Source organism: Mesoplodon densirostris, chromosome 19 (assembly GCF_025265405.1).
Source record: "Mesoplodon densirostris isolate mMesDen1 chromosome 19, mMesDen1 primary haplotype, whole genome shotgun sequence".
Lineage (NCBI taxonomy): Eukaryota > Metazoa > Chordata > Mammalia > Artiodactyla > Ziphiidae > Mesoplodon > Mesoplodon densirostris.
Genome location: NC_082679.1, coordinates 45296334 through 45318489, shown reverse-complemented (window position 1 = coordinate 45318489; position 22156 = coordinate 45296334). Strand labels below are relative to the sequence as shown.

The following is a 22156-nucleotide window of genomic DNA, read 5'->3' as shown; positions in this document are numbered from 1 at the left end:
ATATTTCTAGTAGTGTTTTAGTATCCGTTAGGGCAAAAATCACAGGAGGTGGTTGTGGCAGAGCACTGTGAACATTAATGTGTGTGTGTGTGTGTGTGTGCGTTTGTGTGCTCTGCCTCGCACAATGTTTATTCCTTGAAAACCCAGAGTGAATGGGTCTCTCTAAAACATAATTTTCATTTCCTTACTCTCTTGTACAATTCTATATCAGTCATAGGTGTTTTCTGTGGTTATAGACATCCATTCCTCTCTAACTATTGTTCAACAGACAGTGTCTGAAAGAAGGCTGACTTTTTACAAGTTAAAGAGGACTCACATTTTCTTTCCATTTCTCACTTACTGTCATATTTCTCAGTTTCCAAAGTCTATGTGTATTGAAATGTACTTTGTCATACTCAACAGATAGAAGTCAGATAAATCATAGGCACAAGAGTCTGATGATTAGAAGTGAAGTTGTCCCATACCTACTTTGGAAAGTTCGGATTGTGCTTCATTTCTCTGTAGAGCTATTTCAAAATGAGTTTTGCACACTGTCTCTGTGGCTGATAATCTTGCAATAGGGGTTCTCAAATGGATCATCAAAATCTATAGGGTAAAGGTAAAACTTGTTTTCCCATTACATCACAGGAAGAGGGTTTGAACCATTTTTATTTGAGATATCAATAGAAAAATTGACCCTGAAGTCTAGAGAATCTCTAGTTTGGTGATCTCTGCCAGCCAAATAGTGAAATTGTAAATAAATGGTGAAATTAAAAGGTACCCAGTATCCAAAACATAGAACCTCAGGCAGTAAAGAGCTTTATAAAGAGAGTGATGAGTGAGTAATATCAAATGGTTCAGCAAGTTCCAGGAAAATGATGGCTGAGAAGAGACCATTAGTTTTGGTGAGCAAAGGGTCATCTGCGATTTTTGAAAAAGGAATTTCAAGATGTGGTAGGAGCAAGTAAACAATTACAAGTGAGTGCAGAATGACTACGTACCATCTGTACCCACAGCTTTGCTGAACTCCTCGTAGGATATTCCAGGACAAGAAATAACTGCAGTAGTACGGCTACTTTGAATGCCAAGGCTAGTGGTATATACGAACTTATTCATAAACCTAACCAGAAAACATCCTATAGAGATGAAAGAGGCATCACAGTCCGACATGCCACCATGGCTATGCAATTGAGAATATTGTTTTGAACCTAAAAGCTCAAACAAACATTAATACAAATTCTTATATTATAAATTACACATAATTAGTCACTAAGCAGGAGTTTAGCCCTTTCTCAGCTTTTTTTCCCAAGTGCTTAACATCTCAAGGCACTCTGAATAGATATTACTGAAAACAATAAGTCTTACAGAAAAGTAGGGATAGAGCAGCCTAAGCATTTATATTATTCATGAAATGATGCCCCTTCCTGCTTTCTCTGTATCTGCCTCTTTCTCTCCCCATTTTCTGCGTTATCTCCTGTATGTGCCTGTTAGCAGAGACATGCAATGCCAGGTGAGGTTTGAAGGCTCTGGGGAAGGCTCGCATGGCTCTGAACACCAGATTCAACACTTCCTACCGAGGTGACCTTAGGCAAACTTCTTAACATCTGTAAGCCTCAGTTTTTCTGCACCTTTGAAATGGAATAACAAGTGTCCTTACCTCATAGGGTGTTGTAAGTTCTTAAATGATATAATCTATGTAAAATGCACATTGGGGTACCTGATATATATTTAGCATCCAGTGACAGTCTCTTGAATGGCACCAAAATCCACAGTGAATCCACACCTGAATGACAAATGTAAGTGGTCAAGTAGGAACCACAGTTAACATTATGCTATTTTGAGGTGATGGGACTAAACCTAGAATTTTTGAGTTAAATTTATTCTTTTATTTCCTGATTCATCTCATCATTCTTTTAGTATCTATTTTGTGCCTCTGTGATAGGCACTGACTAACTTCATGGTAGATAGTATCTCTTCCAACCAAGGAGAGCTCAGTGCCTGGGTATAATGACCCATAAATTACCTCTCTGTGCCTCAGCTTCTCCTTTAAAATAGAGGTAATCATAGTAGCTTCTTCTGAGGATTACCACAAGGACTAAATGTTTAATACATGTGAAGTGCTTGGCAAAGTGCCTAGTCATAGTGAGTACTTGTCAAACACAACCTATTTGTTATCATTATTATTCTTGCTATTGTTATTTTTAAAGACTGAAATAAAATGTGACAAGAAGTAGTGAACATATATGTATAAAGTAGCAAGCGAATAAATAGGCAGAAACACTTAATTCAGGATCAGACATTTGGGAACATTTCTCAGGCGATGGTACTTTTGAACTGAGATTTTAACAACGAGAAGAAATTTTCCTGGCAGAAAAGGAGATTCCAGGGTTAGTAATAGCAAGAACAAAAGTATGAAGGCTAGAAGAGCATGATGGATTTGGAAGATGGAGAGACATTTGATGATATTAAAACCGAGTCCCTTAAAATTGAGTTCCTCTGTCAAGTTTATGATTAACTCTCTATCCAAAACGTTATTCTCTTTTTTATCTAGCACCTGTTCCCCTCAAGACTGAGGGGTATCAAAGAAAAGGGGGGACTTAAACTGCATTCAAGCGCCCGTGTCCCTGCCCTTTAAAGTAAAAGATTTTGGGCTTCCCTGGTGGCGCAGTGGTTGAGAGTCCGCCTGCCGATGCAGCGGACATGGGTTCGTGCCCCGGTCCAGGAAGATCCCACGTGCCGCGGAGTGGCTGAGCCCATAAGCCATGGCCGCTGAGCCTGCACGTCCAGAGCCTGTGCTCCACAACGGGAGAGGCCACAACAGTGAGAGGCCCATGTACCGCAAAAAAAAAAAAAAAAAAAAAAAAAAAAAAAGTTGTAAAGTAAAAGGCTTTTTGCTTTAGTCTTCGAGGCTTTCCCTGAGTCTCAAAAGGTTTGCTCAAGAATTTATGTTTAGGAAATGTGAAGATGTAGAAACAAAGAATAGCTGTTTGTCTGGGAAACTGGTAACAATTTACACTATAAACCAGCCACATAGCAGAGTCACCAAAATCCCAGTTCCCTGAAAGATACAGATAAAGTTCTGACTCCAGACTGGTTGAAACCAGAAGATTGGTGATGCTATAAACTTCACCTTGATGCCAACCAATCTGAGAATTATGCACAAGCTGCTCACGTACCCTGCAGCCCGTTCCCTCACACTGCCTTTAAAACCTTTGTCTCCTGACAACTTGGAGATGGTCTTAGGACATTAGTCCACCATCTTCTCAGGTTACAGGCCTCCTGAATAAAGCAACATTTCCTTTTCCACCAACACCTCTCTCTCAAGTATTGGCCTTTCGAGCAGCAAGCAGCTGAACTTTGGTTTGGTACCAGCCTCTCCAGTTACAACGTAAAATAATTCTATCATCTTGTTAATCCATGGTTGTTAGCATAGTGTCTGATATATAATTTTTGGATGGATGGATGGATGGATGGATGGATGGATGGAAAGATGGATGGATGGATGGAAAGATGGAAGGGAGGAAGAAGGAACAGATGGAGGGAAGGAAAGATGGCTGGAAGGGTGTAAGGAGGGAAGGATGGAGGGAGGGAGGGCTGGATGGGTGGACAGATGGATAAATGGATGGATAGACAGACGGATGCTACTGTGGCCCCAGGCTCCTTTCCAGTGATGGTTATCAGGGTCAAGTTTGGGATGACTATTTTGTTCCCTAGTCTGGTTTAAACATCCCATCCCAAGGCTTCCTACACTCTGCTCAAAAAGGCCAAATCTAATCGATGAGCAAACTTGATCCTACAACCCTCAAAAGACAGCTGGGCTTCCCTGGTGGCACAGTGGTTGAGAGTCCGCCTGCTGATGCAGGGGATATGGGTTCGTGCCCTGGTCCGGGAGGATCCCACATGCCACGGAGCGGCTAGGCCCGTGAGCCATGGCCGCTGAGCCTGCGTGTCCGGGGCCTGTGCCCCACAACAGGAGAGGCCACAACAGTGAGAGGCCCGTGTACCGCAAAAAACAAACAAACAAACAAAAGGCAGCTGTGTGAAGAGTGCCTCTGAATTTGTGGTAATACTACAGACCTCAAGATTCTCATAGTGAATCTGGCTGGCAAATTTTAGAGGCTGCCAGACCTAATGGCAGAAGAGAATCCTTACTTGCAAGGAGTCTCACCTAAATATGTTTTCTACCTTCTAGGAGTCAGCCAGGCATTGACGATATAAAACAATGGACTCACATCTCTGTCCTGGTGCTGCCTCCAGCCTAAAATTGCCACCTCCATGTACAAAAGCCATCAGGGGAAGAGTCCTCGTTTTGATACACCTTGGAGCATAAGCATCTGGAAACGCTGACCATGGTGGACAGTGCTAAATGCCACAGTTGGGTGCATGTTTTCCCTTCTTGTTTCTTTCCCATTTTGATTTTTTTAAAACTGCCTTTTGGATGTTTGGTGCCAAGTTTAAAAAAAAAAAATCAATAAACCCAAACATTTCAGCAGCAAGTTTAATATAGCTCACCTTCCTGGAACAGGCCTCGGGGAAAGCGAGAAGCATCATATTAAAATGGTGCTGAGCTCAGATCTTGAAAGATGTTTGGGATGGAAGGGACTTGCTAAGCAAGATTTTGATACCTTCAGATGCAAATGAGACAACCCTGCAGGAGCAGCCTTGGCGCGAGAACACATTGAGATATTTGTGGGAGACGATACTCCAATAAGCGTCGATGTCATAAGGGGAGCACAAAGGCGGCACGGAATGCAACGAGATTACAACTCCACCACTGTTGGAGGTCTGCTGGATGGTTAAAGGCAGAACGCCTCGCTTGAGTCCTATGCTCCTCTCAGTAGCTCTGTCTCTATCTTTGAAGCAAGTAATGATTCGCTAGTTGCTGACTATGTGCAATGAGCTAGGGATGCAAACACCCATCTTCTTCCCTGGTCCAGCCCTCTTGCCTGTTATTCTAGTCCAGACAAAAGTCAACCAAATAAACCATTACTCTTAGTTATTCTATCTGACTCTCCGGGTCTCTACTGAATAAAAATGAAAGAAGTATGAATAACATGCTATGACCACAGTGTTTAAAAAATCCAATCACTTTAGCCCATAATTGATTATTAATTTTTACTAAAAGGGTATGTGGATATCTTACTTATTCTGCAACAAGATATTTATATAGTATGAAAGGAGAGACACTTTGTAAATAGGAGGCTTCGTCACTACACTTATTAGTCGGTTCAGCACTCCGTGCAATGCAATTGGTGTTTAATAAGTCATATTATAAATCATCTTCTGAAATGTTAATTAAGTGGTAAAACATTTGTTGAAAGTTAAAAGTTACCAAGAATTTAATTATAACCTTGCAGATGCCATTTCCAGTTAATTATATACTCTTCTTATATTCTTGATAAACCACAAAATGCACCCCATTAATAATCAATTGGTATTAAATTAGCTGGAATTAGTTTTTATTAAATCTAAATTAGATTTTTATTTGTGATACGATAAAATAGTACATCCAGCCCTTGCCACTATGATTGGGGATATTTCTGTAGAGAGTGATCACCAGATGTCTAATTGGGCAATTAATAGATACAGTTTCCAAATTAACATAATCGGGGGACCTAAATAGAAAACAAAATGATTATTCAGCCAGCAGACCATCTTTTTTCCATCCTGCCTTTCAGTCAGGGGTGTCAACCAACCACTCATTCTTTTGGAAAACCATGCTTCTCAGGGCTGGATTCCTACCAAAATGGTCATTGTGACCCAAAAATAAATAGCTTCAAAGTTCTCCAGCATGGAGACAGAAGTCACTGAGGCCACCCAGAAGGTCATCTCTAACAGGCGGCTTTTCCAGGGTGTGCTGGACCTGCAGGCAGATACAGCGAGCCTGTGTGGGGTTTACGGAACCGCGGAGATAACCAGCTAGATAATGGGGTGTTTACACAGCTGACACGAGTCCAAATGCACAAGCCCATCTCTTTCCAAAACCAATTTTCCAGATGAGTTTAGTTTGATGTTCCAAAGCTTTTTCATTTTACCATTTAATATACCACAGAAGGGATTGAGAGTTAACCTCTCCATTTCTGCCATCTACTTAAATCCCTTTATAATTGCTTTCCCAGCATGTTCAGTGCATAGTCTCAAAGTTGTCCACTGCCATCTGTGTTCTCTTAAGAGATGGTCCAGCCCATCTCTTAAGAGATCCAGCCCATGTGAGGTTACACCCCACATGTAAATAGGCTCTGTTCAGCTTCAGTCTGTAAAGTGGGGGGTCTTGGCTGCTCTGTTCATTCTGGGTAGCCGGGCTTCACTCTCTTATTGCTGTTTGTCTGATAGTTTTCTTAAAACTCAGGATACTATGCCAACAACCAAACAAAAATGGGTGAGAATTACTGAAAATAAGAAGTATAAGCTCTTTATATACAGTTTAAAAAGAGAGAGAATTCACAGGAATGAATTACATATAAGTTTATAAAAAGGTGTTGAGGGGTACATGAGCTTCCATTAGTATTTGCAGTCCTCTTAGTGATGCCCTGCCATCCACTTCCTCCAGAAGCATTGGTGAAACTGCACAGGAGCTCCATTACAGCTCAGTTCTGCTTTTATTATTGGAACCTTTCTCTTAACTGCTTCCTAACTGTATATTGGTCCACCCCACCCCTCACTCATTCAAGGAATCTTGTGTTTCCAATCACACCTTTCTTTAGGAACTCATTCATTCATTTAGCACATAGTCATGAACTGCTTTTCTGCAGAGCTATGCACTTACACATTGGGATACAATGGTAAACATGACTGATGATGGTCCCTGTTCTCATGGGGTGCCATCCGAGTGGGAGAAACAGACTGAAAGGATAACTATATGTAATTGCAAATTGCCATAAATGTTATACAAAGCAAGAAAAAGTGAGAGCTATAAGGAAAAGGGAGGCTTCTTTAATTCAGTGGACAAGACAGGTGTCTTTGAAGACTGGTGATTTAAGTTGAAACCTGAGCGGGAGAAAGTGCACTCTGGGCAGAGGGAACAAGACTGGAACAGGCCTTGCGTGGGAAGGAGCTTGGTTGTTGAAGAAACTTAGGAGACCTGGAAGAAGAACCATTGTGGCATGGTGAATAAGGGGGAAGGTGGCATGGGCAGAGAATTGGGAGGGTATAGGAGGTGGCAGTTGACACAGGCAAGTAAGGAACATGAGAGTAGGTGAGGCAGTTGGAGAACTTTGAAATTAAGCAAGAGAACAACCTGATATGATTGGGCTTTAAGATCATCAATCTTGCTCATTGGTGGAGAATGTATAGAAAGAGAGTGAGGTTGGGGGGAAAGCTGACAGGAGGCTGTTGAAATTCTCCAGACAAGAGAGATGGTGGCCTGGAGGGATGGGAGGTGGAAGGGAGAAAAGGTGACGAACTGAGATGCATTCTACGAAAAAACCAAAGGGATGGGTTGGTTATGAAGCTGAGGCTAGAGAAAACTCAAGAAGGCTCCTACTCAGCATGTAGTTCTTGAGTACTTAGTATATGCCAGATGTTGGATATGATAAAGGTGGACCCGACAGCAAAAGTTCATGCTCTAATCGGAGTTAACATGGGAGTTAACATCCCTTCAGAGGAGAGTTTATAGGCTAATTGCAGAGAACTCCTTCTCTTTCCAATCATTCAAAATCTGGTTTTTGGAGTATAGGACTTTCATCAGGTACAACTGTAACACAATTTACTTTGGCAATGATTGTGACTTGCTCTCATCCAATATAAATTTGGTTTCCTCCAAAATGACTTTGCTTGTCTCCTGCCAGGACAGGAAGGATTTCAGAGACCTCCTTGGTGCTGTTATATTACAAATGATTACTAGGTCCAGGGTCACCTCTAAGGGAATGACTGAGGTGGCACCATGAAATGCCTTTCACTTTTACCCCAAGCTGCTGAAGCCATATAGAAGACTATTTGGGGCTTCATCAGTAATGTGTCATGTAATGATTTCACAATCAATGCCAAATTTTTGTTTTATATAAGGTTGCCTCCTAATTATTACAGTAAAATGTATTGCCTATATAAAATCTGGAAAAGGAAAAGAAAAAAAGAATAATCACTCATGATGCTATTCAAGTTTTATAAAGCAGTTTTATAATTCTGATGCTTTCTTTATATGCATATTTCAATGAAGTTTCTTTCTTTTTTTTTTTTTTTTTGCGGTACACGGGCCTCTCACTGTTGTGGCCTCTCCCGCTGCAGAGCACAGGCTCTGGACATGCAGGTTCAGCGGCCATGGCTCACTGGCCCAGCTGCTCCACGGCATGTGGGATCTTCCCGGACCGGGGCACGAACCCGTGTCCCCTGCATCAGCAGGCAGACTCTCAACCACTGTGCCACCAGGGAAGCCCTCAGTGAAGTTTTGATTATAAACATTTTTATTTTGAATTTAACAATAACACAAATTCATTTTTTCACACGTTTTTTCATAGCTACAACTTCAACTCTTTGGACAAGTAAAGTTATTTTCAGTGTATCATTATTCTAAGCATAATTTCAATAAAGTGTGCAGGAACTTCTTGTGTTATTCAGGATTATTTCATCTTTATTTGTATCCTGGAGGTAGAACTGATGGGTCAAAAGGTAGGAATGCTTTAAAGGCCCGTGATACATATTGCTAAAATGCTTCTAAGAGGTTTGTGCTAATTAACACTCCCTAGAGAAATGCAGAAAAGTAAGTTAAGCAAAACTCTTTTAATCGTCATTTTCCCTTCTCTCCTGTCTGTTAAATTTTTAACATGTGTTAATTCGATGGGTGAAAAGTTTCCTCTCATCTTTGCAACTGCCTCCGTTTTAATTTTAATTAGAGGCTGGAACCCACCTCCCACCCCACATGGGCCTATTAGTCATTTCTAATTCCTCTTTTGTGAATTGCTTTGTTCGTGTCCTTTACTTGTCTACTGGGGTCTTAGCTTTAGTTTTTCTTTCCTTATTTATTTACACAAAATTTTTATATGTGAGCCACTACTGGGTTCTCTTCTCCTTGGCTGGCTTTTTCCTTCCTATCCTCACTCCTGGCAAGAAAGATGCCTTTAAATATCCTGACACATACATAGATTTCTATAAAAATGATCAGTGTAATCAAGAGAAAGGGTTTTTTCAGTTAATCATTCCCTTCTTTAAAAAACCCTACAAGTCAGAAGTCTATACCACAGAACCTTAGGGAAACACAAGCAGTGAGCTCCATACTGTTATTGATTCCCTGTGGGATTCAGGAGGACACTGCCCTGCTCTGGAGTTCAATTTCTCCTGCACTGATCATGGGAGGACACTGATGGAGTTGAAGTCAGGGCTCAGGATAGAACCAGAGAAGTAGAAAGGGGAGGAGAGAGTGTGGCCTCAGAAAGAACACCTCCCCCAAACCAGTGAAAACCAACAAGCAAGCAAGCGAACACCATCAACAAAATGCATGCATACATAAGCTAAGAGCTAGCTGCACTGTCTTCTAAACCTAAGTCACTTCATGATTGGCTACTGGCAATTAGTATTTTTCCCAGGAATGAAGCTTGAATATCCTTCCAATCATGATGCCCAAAGCAGCTCCTTTTTGTCCAAATCAAGCAAAAGCAGCTACTGTTGATTGTTATTTTCTTATGTGAGATATATAATGTTACATATAACTATATATCTCTCTATCTCCAGGTTTCTCTAAAGAACTGTGATTAATTATTTCTATGTATCTGTCTGTCTATCGTCAATCTATTTAACTTGGCCACTACTCCTTAGCCACAACCATTTTTATTACTTTGTTGATCTCAGTGCAATCTTTTCAACCCGGCTTATTGACAGGTCATTCTGTTTTGTTGATGATTTGTTCATAAAGGTATGTGATTTGAGTGTTTATGCTCCAGATGCGAGGTCATTCAGATGAAACCAAATGCCATTTGTACAACAGCTCCAAGGAGTGAGCCCTGACTCTTGTGAGGGTAACTGGCTGCTGTAACATGGCAGGGCTGGAGTTACTGTTCACTGGACACAGCCACCTAAATCTGGATCCAAACTCTGTGGTTACCCTGAGTCAGATGATTCCTACTAAGCCCACCATACAACTTCAAATGTAGCGTTCTTCTGACAAAATGTATTATCACAAACATGGTGACTTAACACAAGTTTTTTATCTTACAATTTCGTAGGCTAGAAGTTCAACATAGGTCTATCTGGGCTAAAAGCAAGGTGATAGCAAGGCAGCGTCCTTTCTGGAACTGTAGGAGAGAATCTGGTTCCTTGACTTTTTCAGCTTCTGGAAGCTGCTCACATTGTTTGGCTCATAGCTCCCTTCCCGTGTCTTCAAAGACAGTAATGCTGGATCCCTCTGACCATTCTTCCACAGTCACATCTCCCTCTGACCACAGCCAGAAAAGGTTCTCCACTCTCAAGTACTCATGGGATTAGATAGAACCCACCTGGATAATCCCAAATGATCTTTCTTAATCACATTTGCCAAGTTCCTTTGGCCATGTAAGGTAACATATTCAGAGTTCCCTGGAATTAGGATGTGGACATTTTGGGGGAGGAGTGTTTTATTCTTCCTATCTGTCTTAGTTCAAGCTGCTGTAACAAAATGCCACAGACTAGGTGGCTTATAAACAATGGGAATTTATTTCTCACAGTTCTGCAGGCTAGAAGTACAACATCAGGGTGCCATTATGCTCAGGTTCTGGTGAGGGTCCTCTTCTGGGTTGTAGACTGCTGACTTCTCGGTGTGTCCTCACATGGCAGTGGGGAGAGAGAGAAGCAACAGGCTCTCTCATGACACTCATAAGGGCACTAATCTTATTCATGAGGGCTCCACCCTTATGACCTCATCTACTTATAACTACCTCCCAAAAGCCCCAGCTCCTAATACCATCATCACACTGGGGGAAAGGGTTTTGACATATGGATATGGGAGGGAAACAAACATTCAGTGCATAACACTACTGCAAGAGAACACACCATTAAAAAGAAAAACAGATGCATTCTAAACTTAGGGTGAATTCTTAGTATAAGCTCATCAACTTCCAGTCCTGAGCAAGATTTCCGGTCTCTTAAGATTTTATGTACTAGAGTTTTAAATATGATATAGAAGAAAAAGTATAGACTTGATTCAAATGCCACCCTGGAACTCTTTTCTGTGTGGCCTTAGAAATGTGGCATCACCTCCATCAGCTTCCAGTCTTCTCTGGAGCGGGGGAAAGAGCCTGCTTCCTATGAAGTAGGAGTCTCAAAAATATGAAGCAGCCCCCCACTTATTCCACAGACTTCCATTCTCCTTCCAGCAACCCTGGACTGTAGGTAAGGCTGCTCCTACATTACTACATACACACTTATGCTCTCCTTAGTTTCCCATAGAAGAGACAGCTTTAGGGACTTGGGTTACCTTAACTCAATGACTAAAATTTACACACACCTTGAAATCCCATTTATTTACCTGCCTGTCTACCCAGTATCTCAAATCCACCTCAAAATCTCCATGTGCAAAATTAAATTCATTGTCTTCCCCACATCACTTGGCAAAACCTGGTCCTCTTTTGGCATTTCCTATTATAGCTAATGGCCCTAGCAGTCACCTTTAACTCCCATGGGCCACTGACCTCTTAAGTAAGAGTGGAATTCTTCCACTTCTCCAACAACCATGTGGTTTGTGCAGCAACCATCACCTGTTGTCTTTAGTGGTCACCTAGCAGATGTCCTACACTCTCTCTCACTCTTTTCTAACCATTTTTCAGCAAAAAACGAGGATGATCCTTTCAAAATAACCATCTGGTTGTGTCATCCTTTTTGCTTGAAACCACTCAATACGTCTTCACCCTGAGTGGCCATGCTTGGTCTGCTCAGTCCCTGAACTCATCTTTAGCAAGCATTCCTCCACTCGATACTTTCATCCACTCAGCATTTGGTGCGTAGCTCACAGAATGTCCTGTGTTTCCCACTAAGAGAAGGCTTTTGCGTGGGCTCTCCCCTCTGCCTGATAAATGCATCCACTACCCGCATCCTCTGCCAACTCTGTTTATCTAAAGAGCTCATCTGTCCTTCAGGTTTGGAGTCAGATATCTGGTTCTTATTGAAGCCTTTCTTCGCCTCCTAAGCCGGATCAGGTTTTGTTGCCTTTACTGCAGTTTGTGACTGTGTTCTCATGAAGGTGAGGGAATCTGTGTGTCTGCTTAGAATTATATTTTCAGCACATAGCACAGGCATGACACATAGTAGGCCCTCAATTATGTGTTAATTATCTGCCTAATAAATGCATGAAATCTATAGATCCAACTAAGGTTGCCCTATTTCAGCTTCACATGTATCACTGAACATATATTATTTCAATAGTTTAGTGACTGACTTCCCTTTTCCAGGTCTCTCTTTCTCTCTCTCCACAGTGTCACAAGAATGATCTCTCAAATGTGTAACTCTGATGATGCCAGCCCCTTGTTTTTATTTATTTGTTAGTTTGTTTATTTAATCGATATGCCCATTGCCTACTGAGAGAATTCCAACACTCCTGAGCTTTATTTATAGCCCTTCCAAACATAGGCATTTCCTACCTGACTCCCCTCCTCTCTCCTCCACATACCCGCAGTTACAGCCAATCTGAGCTGGTCATTCTTGCTGGCATTTAAGGCTGTACTTGCAGTCTTGCCATCCCCTCTGCTGCCTCAATTGCCCTGCTTTCCAGCTCTGCATTCCTCTGGCTTCCTCATAGCCCGAGCCTTCTAGCCAGCTCCACCAGCAGTCTGCTTTCAGCCTGTCCAGTTGGTCATCCTTTCTCCATCCCCCAAACGCTCACGCCTCTCTCCACCACTCACACAGTGCAGCTGGACTAGAGCTGTAACACGCACATGTCCGGTTCACGCATGTCTTCTTTCAGCCAGTTAATACATCTTCATTGAGCTTCTATTATACTCTAGGCACTATCGACAAAAGCATGAATAAGACATAATTTCTGCCGTCCAGGAGCTTACACCCTGGTGAGCAAGAGACAGGCAAGTAGTAACTGAATGTAGTCTTCAAAGTATTATGGTCACCCCAAATAATCTATAAACTCCAGAAGAAAAAAAAATCATATCCTTGACATCCCTTTCACTTATATATATATATATATATATATATATATATATATATATATTTTTTTTTTTTTTTTTTTTTTTTTGCAGTACGCGGGCCTCTCACTGTTGTGGCCTCTCCCGTTGCGGAGCACAGGCTCCGGACGCGCAGGCTCAGTGGCCATGGCTCACGGGCCCAGCCACTCTGCGGCATGTGGGATCTTCCCGGACCGGGGCACGAACCCGTGTCCCCTGCATCGGCAGGCGGACTCTCAACCACTGCGCCACCAGGGAAGCCCCCACTCACATATATTTTAATGAAAAAGTATTATTTCAACAATAATCAAGGCCTCAGGGGCTTGTGGTAGAAAATGTGGCTCTGTGTCTAAATGCAAGAAGATGTAGCAAAGACCACAGCATTTTATAAAGTCCTGCATATTAACAGCATTTCTGCATCAGGAATGGAGCCAGATCCAGTCTCTGCAGACCCATCCCGTGTCTGTCATTAAGAGCCAAATGACTACACCCTTTACTCAGAATAATAAGCAGCAGTGCTGTTTGCCATTATAACATATGACAGCCAGCACCATTCAGAGAGGCACTTTGAGAATACAGCCTTAATGCAGTGTTGTCTTAATCAAATACTTCTTTATCGATTGCTTATGGTTAAAAAGAAAATGATAGGGTTTGTATAACTGACCCTAAGGAGAAGTGTTAGCTGCAGCAGCTTTATTATGTCTTTGTACAAGTCAACCATGATGACCCAGATCCTGATGGATTCATTTTTAGATGAATAGTAACAGCCCCAAAATAGGATCAACCAATTTGATTACATATATGCATGGAAAAATATTAAATAACTTTTAAAAGACAAAAATGAGAAAAGCTGCTTGCAGCGAAAGTGGGAGATGAGACAGTATCTCCATTTCTAGTATTTTCTAAATATACGTCTCCCTGCCTTTGAGTCTCCTGCTCCATCTACCTAGACTGCTCTCTTCACACTGTTCCCCAGGTGCACAGAGGGTGTCCTCAGCCACGTCCTCGTGGCAGCATCACATGCTGAGCTCACTACCGTCTGTACGCCCGCTAGCTTGTAAACTCAAAGAAGGCAAAGGTTGGGTCTCATCCTCCTTTATGTCCCTACAGTAGGTTGTGGGTGTCTGTCCAGTGAAGGAAGAGTTCATTCCAGTGGTTAGAACACTAATAACTAAGTGGTAAAAGGAGAGAAAATCTAAACACTTCCCACAATAGACAATGCCATCTCAAAGTAAACTTTGTAAATAAAATATGTAAAGTTATTAATAAAAAACAATAACTAAAACAAACATCACTATTAAACATGGTTTTAAAATGATAATGCCGGGCTTCCCTGGTGGCGCAGTGGTTGAGAGTCTGCCTGACGATGCAGGGGACACGGGTTTGTGCCCCGGTCCGGGAAGATCCCATATGCCGTGGAGCGGCTGGGCCAGTGAGCTGCGGCTGCTGAGCCTGCACGTCTGGAGCCTATGCTCCGCAACGGGAGAGGCCACAACAGTGGGAGGCCCACATGATGCAAAAAAAAAAAAAAAAAAATGATAATGCCAAATGCTGAAGAACTTATAGCAAAACTGGGCTAGATCACCCACAGCAGTAGCTCGACGATATGCATAGAGTTTTATTTATGCTAGGGATGTGATTGGAAATGAATTAGTAAGTTATGGCCTATCAATCCAATAGGGAATTTCAAAACGATTAAAAGTGATAGTTATGAAGGTGATCCTGACATGAAACTGTTATGAAATTGTGTGTTTCATAATAAACAAAAGCTGCAGAGAGAACATGAACAGTTTGACTCTGGATGTCACAGTAAGGGTGACCTTTAGTAGGTTTTATTTTTATTTTTATTAGTGTGCTCTACTGCTTCAGCAGCACAAAAGCTGATCGTCTTTTTTAGGGCCATGCTCTAAAGTTCCATATTAAAATGCAATATGATCTCTAGCAATTTCATTTTTGTATAACAGTGTGACTCAACACATTTTTAAATTAAATTATGAAAATATCCCTTTCACCTCCTCATACAAATACTGTTTGATATGTTTGTGGATCTGGGTGACTTTACTAGTTTCTTGCATTTACGTAAAAAAAAAAATTACAGGTGGATTCTAGGTAAAGATGGCAGATTGAAGATATACATATATTTTCTCTCCCTCTCAAAATGCCATTTAAACAACAATATAGTGTTTCTTTTTTTGTTTGTTTTCTGTTTTTTTCATTTCCTTTATAGTTTATTACAGGACAATATAGTTTCCTGTGCTATACGGTAGGACCTTGTTGTTCATCTATTTTATATATAGCAGTTTGTATCTACTAGTCCCAAACTCCCAATCCTTCTCTCCCCCACCCAGGGTTTCTTTGAAAGGCATAAATAGCAAGAACAGAGAATGAAAGAGGGACATCATCTACAAAACTTTGGAAGCTCAAAAGCAGATGGAGAAAATGAATCAAGCTGGTAATAGGGAAAGTTGAGAAGCAACCTAGTTTAGACCACAGAACCCCCGAGTGGATCAGGAACAGATATCACCTCTGAAAGTAAAGGTGAAGATGGTGCTTTTTGGTTTTTTGTTTGTTTGTTTTTTCTCCGACCAGAGACTGAACCCAGGCCCTTGGCAGTAAAAGGGCAGAGTCCTAACCACTGGACCACCAGGGAATTTCCAAAGATGGCACTTTTAAGGAGGAGGACCACTGTTGAATGTGTACCTGAGAAACATTTTGATTTCCAGATTGCTTCCCTGACTCTGCTGGACAACTTTCTCTCTCCCATGTCAGCATAAGACTGGAAGTTTTATTCTCTACCGAAGATGAAGCAACAATTCTGCTTTGCAATATAAGGAACTTTATCAAATAAATGTGTATATTTGCCTTTTAGAACCATCACCCTGGTGCCTGGAGTGAGGGGTTTGAGGGGTGAGATGGAGCCAGAAGGAAGGGAAACCAGCGAGCCAACTTCTGAAAATTGGTAGGAGATCATTGGAGGGGGGGAGCACTGGAGAGAGATTTTTTAGGAAATAGATATCACAGGGCTTCGTAAGTGACTGAATGTGGAGGAGAGGCAGGGAAGAGTCAGTCAAGGATGAGTCTCCGATCCCTGTACTGGATGACGTCTGCAGGGCCTCTCGCTGGCTCTGTCTACTCCCCACTCGTTGCTTTCATTGTCTCAATATCTCTGTGATAAACCCTGGTCGCTCAAATCTTTGGGGGAAGGCAGTGGAGAAAACCTGCCTCACCTATCGTTTCTCCATCCTTCCTCTACTCCAAGCTCTAGAGCAGGAGTGAGTTTTAAGGAAACTGGGGAGAAAAAACAGGCTGGCATTTGTGAGATGCTTACAAACCAGGTTGTAGTAACTTAAGATTTCACGTATTGGATGTGTAAATGCAGAATGATGCCCTTTCCTGTGCGAACCAGCCATTCCTACTATGTGCCATCTGGAGAAATGATTCTATTTGTCTTTGCTAATCAAGTGATTTGGGGAATAACAACTCACTATAGCATCAAAGCTGTCCCAGCATACTTCTCCATTTAAGTCGCTGATAAATCTTCTTGGATAATATTGCTGAAAAGTAGTGCATGGGGAGAGGGAAAGATCAAGTGAATTCTTGCTTTGCTTTATCTGGGCAACACTTATTTTAAGTGGTATCTACTGGTATTTGGCAGTAGAATGAAGCACATTTTAATGTCATGTAACCTTTTAAAAAACACCATTTTCTATATTTTTATGTCTTGCTGTAATTGTAGAAGGAATCAAGAAATATAGACATTGACCTTGACAATGGATAAGTATGGCACCTAGACTCAGTTTAGCCATTACAAAGTTACATGTCTCATTATCCTGTCAAGTTCCTGGAAGCCACATGCAGTTGAGCCTAAAAAAATCCAATAAAATCCTTTTCATTATGGCCAGGGAACAACTGCAGAATAGCTGCATGGATAATGCTGCCACATCTTTTTTAGGAGAACAGCTGGTAGCTCAATGGCCTTCTTTCTTTAAAAAAAAAAAAAAGTGCCTCTTGCTCTGAAGTTTCAGCAGGAAACTGCTGCTTCATCATAGAGTCATGTCACATATTTTATGGTGCTAAACTTTGCCGTAGGAGTTGAGAAACAAAAATGAAAGAAAATTGATGCACTATATGAATTGGTGCCAGTGAACAGAAAGTAATGGGTGCACATAAAACTCAGCATCTACTGAGAGTGAAGGGTACACAGTCCGTTGACATTCAGAACTTGAACATTAGCACCATTTCAGATGCCTGGAGGAAAGCTAACACTCAGCAGAGGGTTTATTGCTGGTGGTTTGATCTGATCATGGGCTCTTGGTGCAATTTCAGGGGGATGAAGTGTGTAGGAGAATGGACTCAGATGAAAAGGCTTGACTCTGAAGGATCAGAAATGATGTGAGAGATTCTTTAGAAATGAGAAACAAGAGTCAGCTAGAATACTTTCCACATGGACACAGGCATGAATGTAATAAAATACAACTGTCCTTAACATATAAGAGGCGAAATAACTCTGTTCCATGATTTTAAAAGGGAGACAGTGCACCACAGTAATTAATGAAAAAGGTATTAATGAAATTTATATACAAAGAGTGTTCATAAATCATTTAGAAAGAACATCCTAATGATACATAAAGAAATGACACAAACACTGAGCATTACACAAGAAGATATACACCCAGAACAAACATGTGAAAGGTTTAGCCTGAATAATAAACAAAGTGCTAAGTAGAACAGCCATGAAGTATTATTTTGCATCTTTTATTTTTATAGAAAGCAGTAACACAAAAGATGCATTGGAATGGCCATACTTTTATATTGCTGCTGGTAATAAATTTTTGTAAATCTCTTTTTGGAAGCAAGCTGTCAATAGGTATAAATACATTCCTATCTGGTAAACAACATTCTTGAAATCTTTTCTGGGTTTAATAATCCAAAATGCCAGAGAAGGTGCATATACGGAGATGTTAATCTGTGTGTGTCTGCGTGTGCGTGTGTTTTAAAGTTTAAAGTTGGGGGCAGTCTTACTGTCCAACATGGAGCAGGTTAAATAAGTAGTGACATACCCACTGCCTAGATGAATTACTAAACATTCTAATTATGACAACTTCGTAGCAACACAATAGGCATTTATATGTTCAATTAAATGGAAAATAAATAAGAAGACTATTTAATGGGAAATATACTATGATTACAGACATGAAAAATAATAGCTAACATTTAAATAGTATTCTTCATTGCCAGCCCCTTTAGTTAAGCACTTTGCATCGATTATCCTATTGAATCGTCATAACAGCCCCGCAAGGTTAGCATCCCATTTACAGGTGCACAAACTTTGACTTGGAGACATTAAGTTGCTTGCCTAAATTGACAGAGCTGGTAAGCAGACTTAGACATTCTGGCCTCCGCTCTGGAGTTCTTAACCAATACTCCATACCACCCTTTTTGTAAGACTTGGACAAGAACATGAAAAAAATAAAATAAGCATATTCAGCTAGTGGGATTCTCACCCACATTTTTTGATATTAGATTTTCATTTCAATAATACAAATTATTCTCTAAAACCTCTACTTCTGACGAAAAGGAGATGGATACAAATGACTGCACTAAATGGACATAATGAAGGGAAATGGCAAATTGGTCTCGTCCAATCTTGCCCAAGTACTGGGGAAAAAGAAGCTCTAACCATTGGCCTCCACCATAGGTTATCTTGGAGAAGGAAGGGTCAGCTTGATACCCTACTGCAGGGATCTCAATGTCAGCACTATGACATTTTGAGTCAGCCCTTTTTTGTGGGGTCTGTCCTGTGGATTATGTAGCACCCTACATCCTGCAGGATGTGTAGCAGCACCTCCCAGCCTCTATCCATTAAATACCACCAGCACACTCCTTCCAAACTGTGATAACCACAGATGTCTCCAGATATTTCCAAATGTCCCCTGGGGGGCAAAATCATCCCTGGTTGAGAACCAGTGCCTTAGGTATTCATCTCCTTTCATTTGGCCTCCATGGTCTTCCTGTAGCCTTTTAATATTCATTTGATATAATATGATTGTCCTAGAGTACTTTTCCTACTGGGAAGAGGGCATCTACCCAGCCAACACAAGGATGACCCTTGGGACAAGGATGTTTTTATTTCTCAATGGAAGTTGACCACTTAAGATTTACATGGATCAGTCAGCCTGGTGGGAATTTCTCATTTTTAAATACGTACTCCAGGGACAGCATGGGACATGACACAGTGCTCAGAACCTGGCATCAAGCAGACAGACCATTTCTTCCCATTTACTAGGTTCATTTACCTCTCAACCTTGACTTTATCATCTCTAAATGAAAATAATAATAGTTATTTTGACAAATTGCATTGAGGTAATAGAAAAGAAAGTATACATAATCATTAAGAAATTTTAGGATAACCCCAAGGAGTTTATAAGGTGGAATAGGTGGGTATAGAGACATACAAACATAAAGGCAGTGTTGGGTGAGAGGTTCCATGAGTATTTCCCTGCTCCAGATTAGACTGGCTTTTCCCAGTAGATGCTTCCTAGCTCCCTGTACCTCTCTCAGTATTGCATTCATCACAGTTTAAGCGATCTTCCATCAAGACTATAGGTTAAGAGAGCATGGATTAGGTCACTGCAATATCCCTAGTACCTGCATGGTGTCTGGCTTACATTAGGCACTCACAAAATAATTTTTAAAATAATTAAATGGGGCTTCCCTGGTGGCGCAGTGGTTGAGAGTCCGCCTGCCAGTGCAGGGGACGTGGGTTCGTGCCCCGGTCCGGGAGGATCCCACATGCCACGGAGCGGCTGGGCCCGTGAGCCATGGCCGCTGAGCCTGCGCGTCCGGAGCCTGTGCTCCGCGACAGGAGAGGCCACAACAGTGAGAGGCCCATGTACCGCAAAAAAAAAAAAAAAAAAAAAAAAATTAAATGAAGAAATAACTTTTGAATGTACAGGGTGTGATGAAAACACAGGGGAGAGAATAATGAGCTCTGCCTGATTCAGGGCAGAAATACAGTCAAGAAAGTGGCTACATTTGTGTTGCATCTTGAAAGAGGAAAAGAATTTCCCTAGGCAGAAATAAATACGAAGGACATTCCAGGCAAAGGTGAGTACATACTAAGGCCTGACTGTGAAAAGCCTTGTGTCCCATGTTATATGGTTTGGAATTCAACCTGAAAACCACAGAGGCTCTCACTGAGACGTTTAAAAGTAGAACTGTCATTCTCAGATTCATAAACGTTGCCATGAAGTCTCTGACTACTTTTTAACAAAAACTGTGGTTTAAATATGGAAAAGATCAAGCATATATAAAAGTAGAAGGAAGAGTATAATGAATACCCACCTTATCTATCATTTAGTTTCAAAGTATATTAGCTCTTAGCAATCTCTGCCTCATTTATAACCCTATCCACTTTCCTCATCTTGGGTAATTTTGAAGCAAGTTCCAGACACCAATTTATTTCATCTGTAAATATCTCCTTTTCTATCTCTAAAAGCAAAAGACTATGATGTCAACACAACCATAATCCTATAATTAAACTTCCCTCTCTCTCTCTCTCCCTGCCCCCCGCTTACCCCAAGGAGTTTACAAGGTGGAGTAGGTGGGTATAGAGACATACAAACATAAAGGTAGTGTTAGGTGAGAGGTTCCATGAGTATTTCTCTGCTCCAGATTAGACTGGCTTTTCCCAGTAGTTGTTTCCTAGCTCCCTGTACCTGCATCAAAAGAAGTCCATATTGGAGGCATCCTTATATAAAAGTTAATGTGTATTTTATGCCACTGGTGTCCAGAAGCACGTGGTGAGGAATCACTGATTTTTAAAATGGAGTCAATATGGATTTGAGGTTGGACACAGACATCTCTGCTTGAGAAGGTGTGTCTCTCTTTGTCAAGGACTCTATCAGTGGATTAATTATGGGAAGAACTTTGCTGGGCCTCAGAAGGTGAAAAAGAGGACAACCAATGATTCAGCCAAGCTTTGCTCATGTGAGTTATGGAAGAATATTACTCAGGTTGAACTGTTATAAATGGAGGGAAAGAGGTAGATTGTAAAACAAAAATAAATTTGGGGCCTCCCTGGTGGCGCAAGTGGTTGAGAGTCCGCCTGCCGGTGCAGGGGATACGGGTTCGTGCCCCGGTCTGGGAGGATCCCATATGCCGCGGAGCGGCTGGGCCCGTGAGCCATGGCCGCTGAGCCTGCGCGTCCGGAGCCTGTGCTCCACAACGGGGGAGGCCACAACAGTGAGAGGCCCGCATACCGCAAAAAAAAAAAAAAAAATTTGAGAGAGACAAACTTACAAGTTCTGTGTGAAGTAGAACTCTACAAACATATTACCTATAATATATATAGATAGATAGATTTATAGTATGTAGACAAATACACATAGAAAAGTGTGACAAATTTCTGTTTAAAAATCTAGTAGAAAGTTGTAATATTACAGCTCAGAAGCTAGAGAAAGAAAGAAAGAATCTTTATTGGGTACTATCACAGGCAAAATACTTTGCACACTTGATCTTATTTCAATCTTTCTGAAGACCCTATGAGGATTATAGCTGAGGAGACGAAGGCCCCATGCAGTTAAATAATTTTCCAAAGTTTACTCACAAGAAGTAGGGAGGCTGGAACACAAGGCTAAGTCTGCAACTCTTCATTGCTTGTTTCCCCACTATACCTCCTGACTTTAAAATACATTGATGGTTTCCCCGACTACTGCAATAGATTTGTGTCTCAACTCCAGTTGTTCTCAACAAAGAGCCACAAGACTGAGAATCTGGACCAAGTTTTATTTTTCATTAAATGGAATTATGAGAATAAACAAGAAATACTGCTAACGTAAAATACAATGTACCCTTCTGCTCAGGAATGAGTCTGAAATCCAAGGAAAAACCAAACCAAGCCACAACTAATCACTAGCTATTTTTTTGGCTGAAGCAATGATAGAAGGATTACTTACTGTTGATGCTCTACTCATGGGGCTGAGGCAGAGCCTGGAGAACTCTTGTATCTTTTACTGGAACAGCAATTCTCCTGTACCAGAGACAGAAAGATCTCTTTTGTTTGTAAGACCAACTACTTGGGTTACCTTATCACGACTCTATCA

General features: G+C 41.3%; 1 long non-coding RNA gene across 3 annotated transcripts in view; it reads right to left on the bottom strand.

The window, feature by feature from the left end:
• LOC132480320 (uncharacterized) overlaps positions 1 to 22156 on the bottom strand; it is a 550833-nt gene that overhangs the window by 228064 nt on the left and 300613 nt on the right. For all 3 annotated transcript variants that reach the window (XR_009530632.1, XR_009530635.1, XR_009530633.1), the window contains one exon: positions 22010 to 22083. This is a non-coding gene — a long non-coding RNA (uncharacterized LOC132480320). The remainder of the gene's footprint in view (positions 1 to 22009; positions 22084 to 22156) is intronic.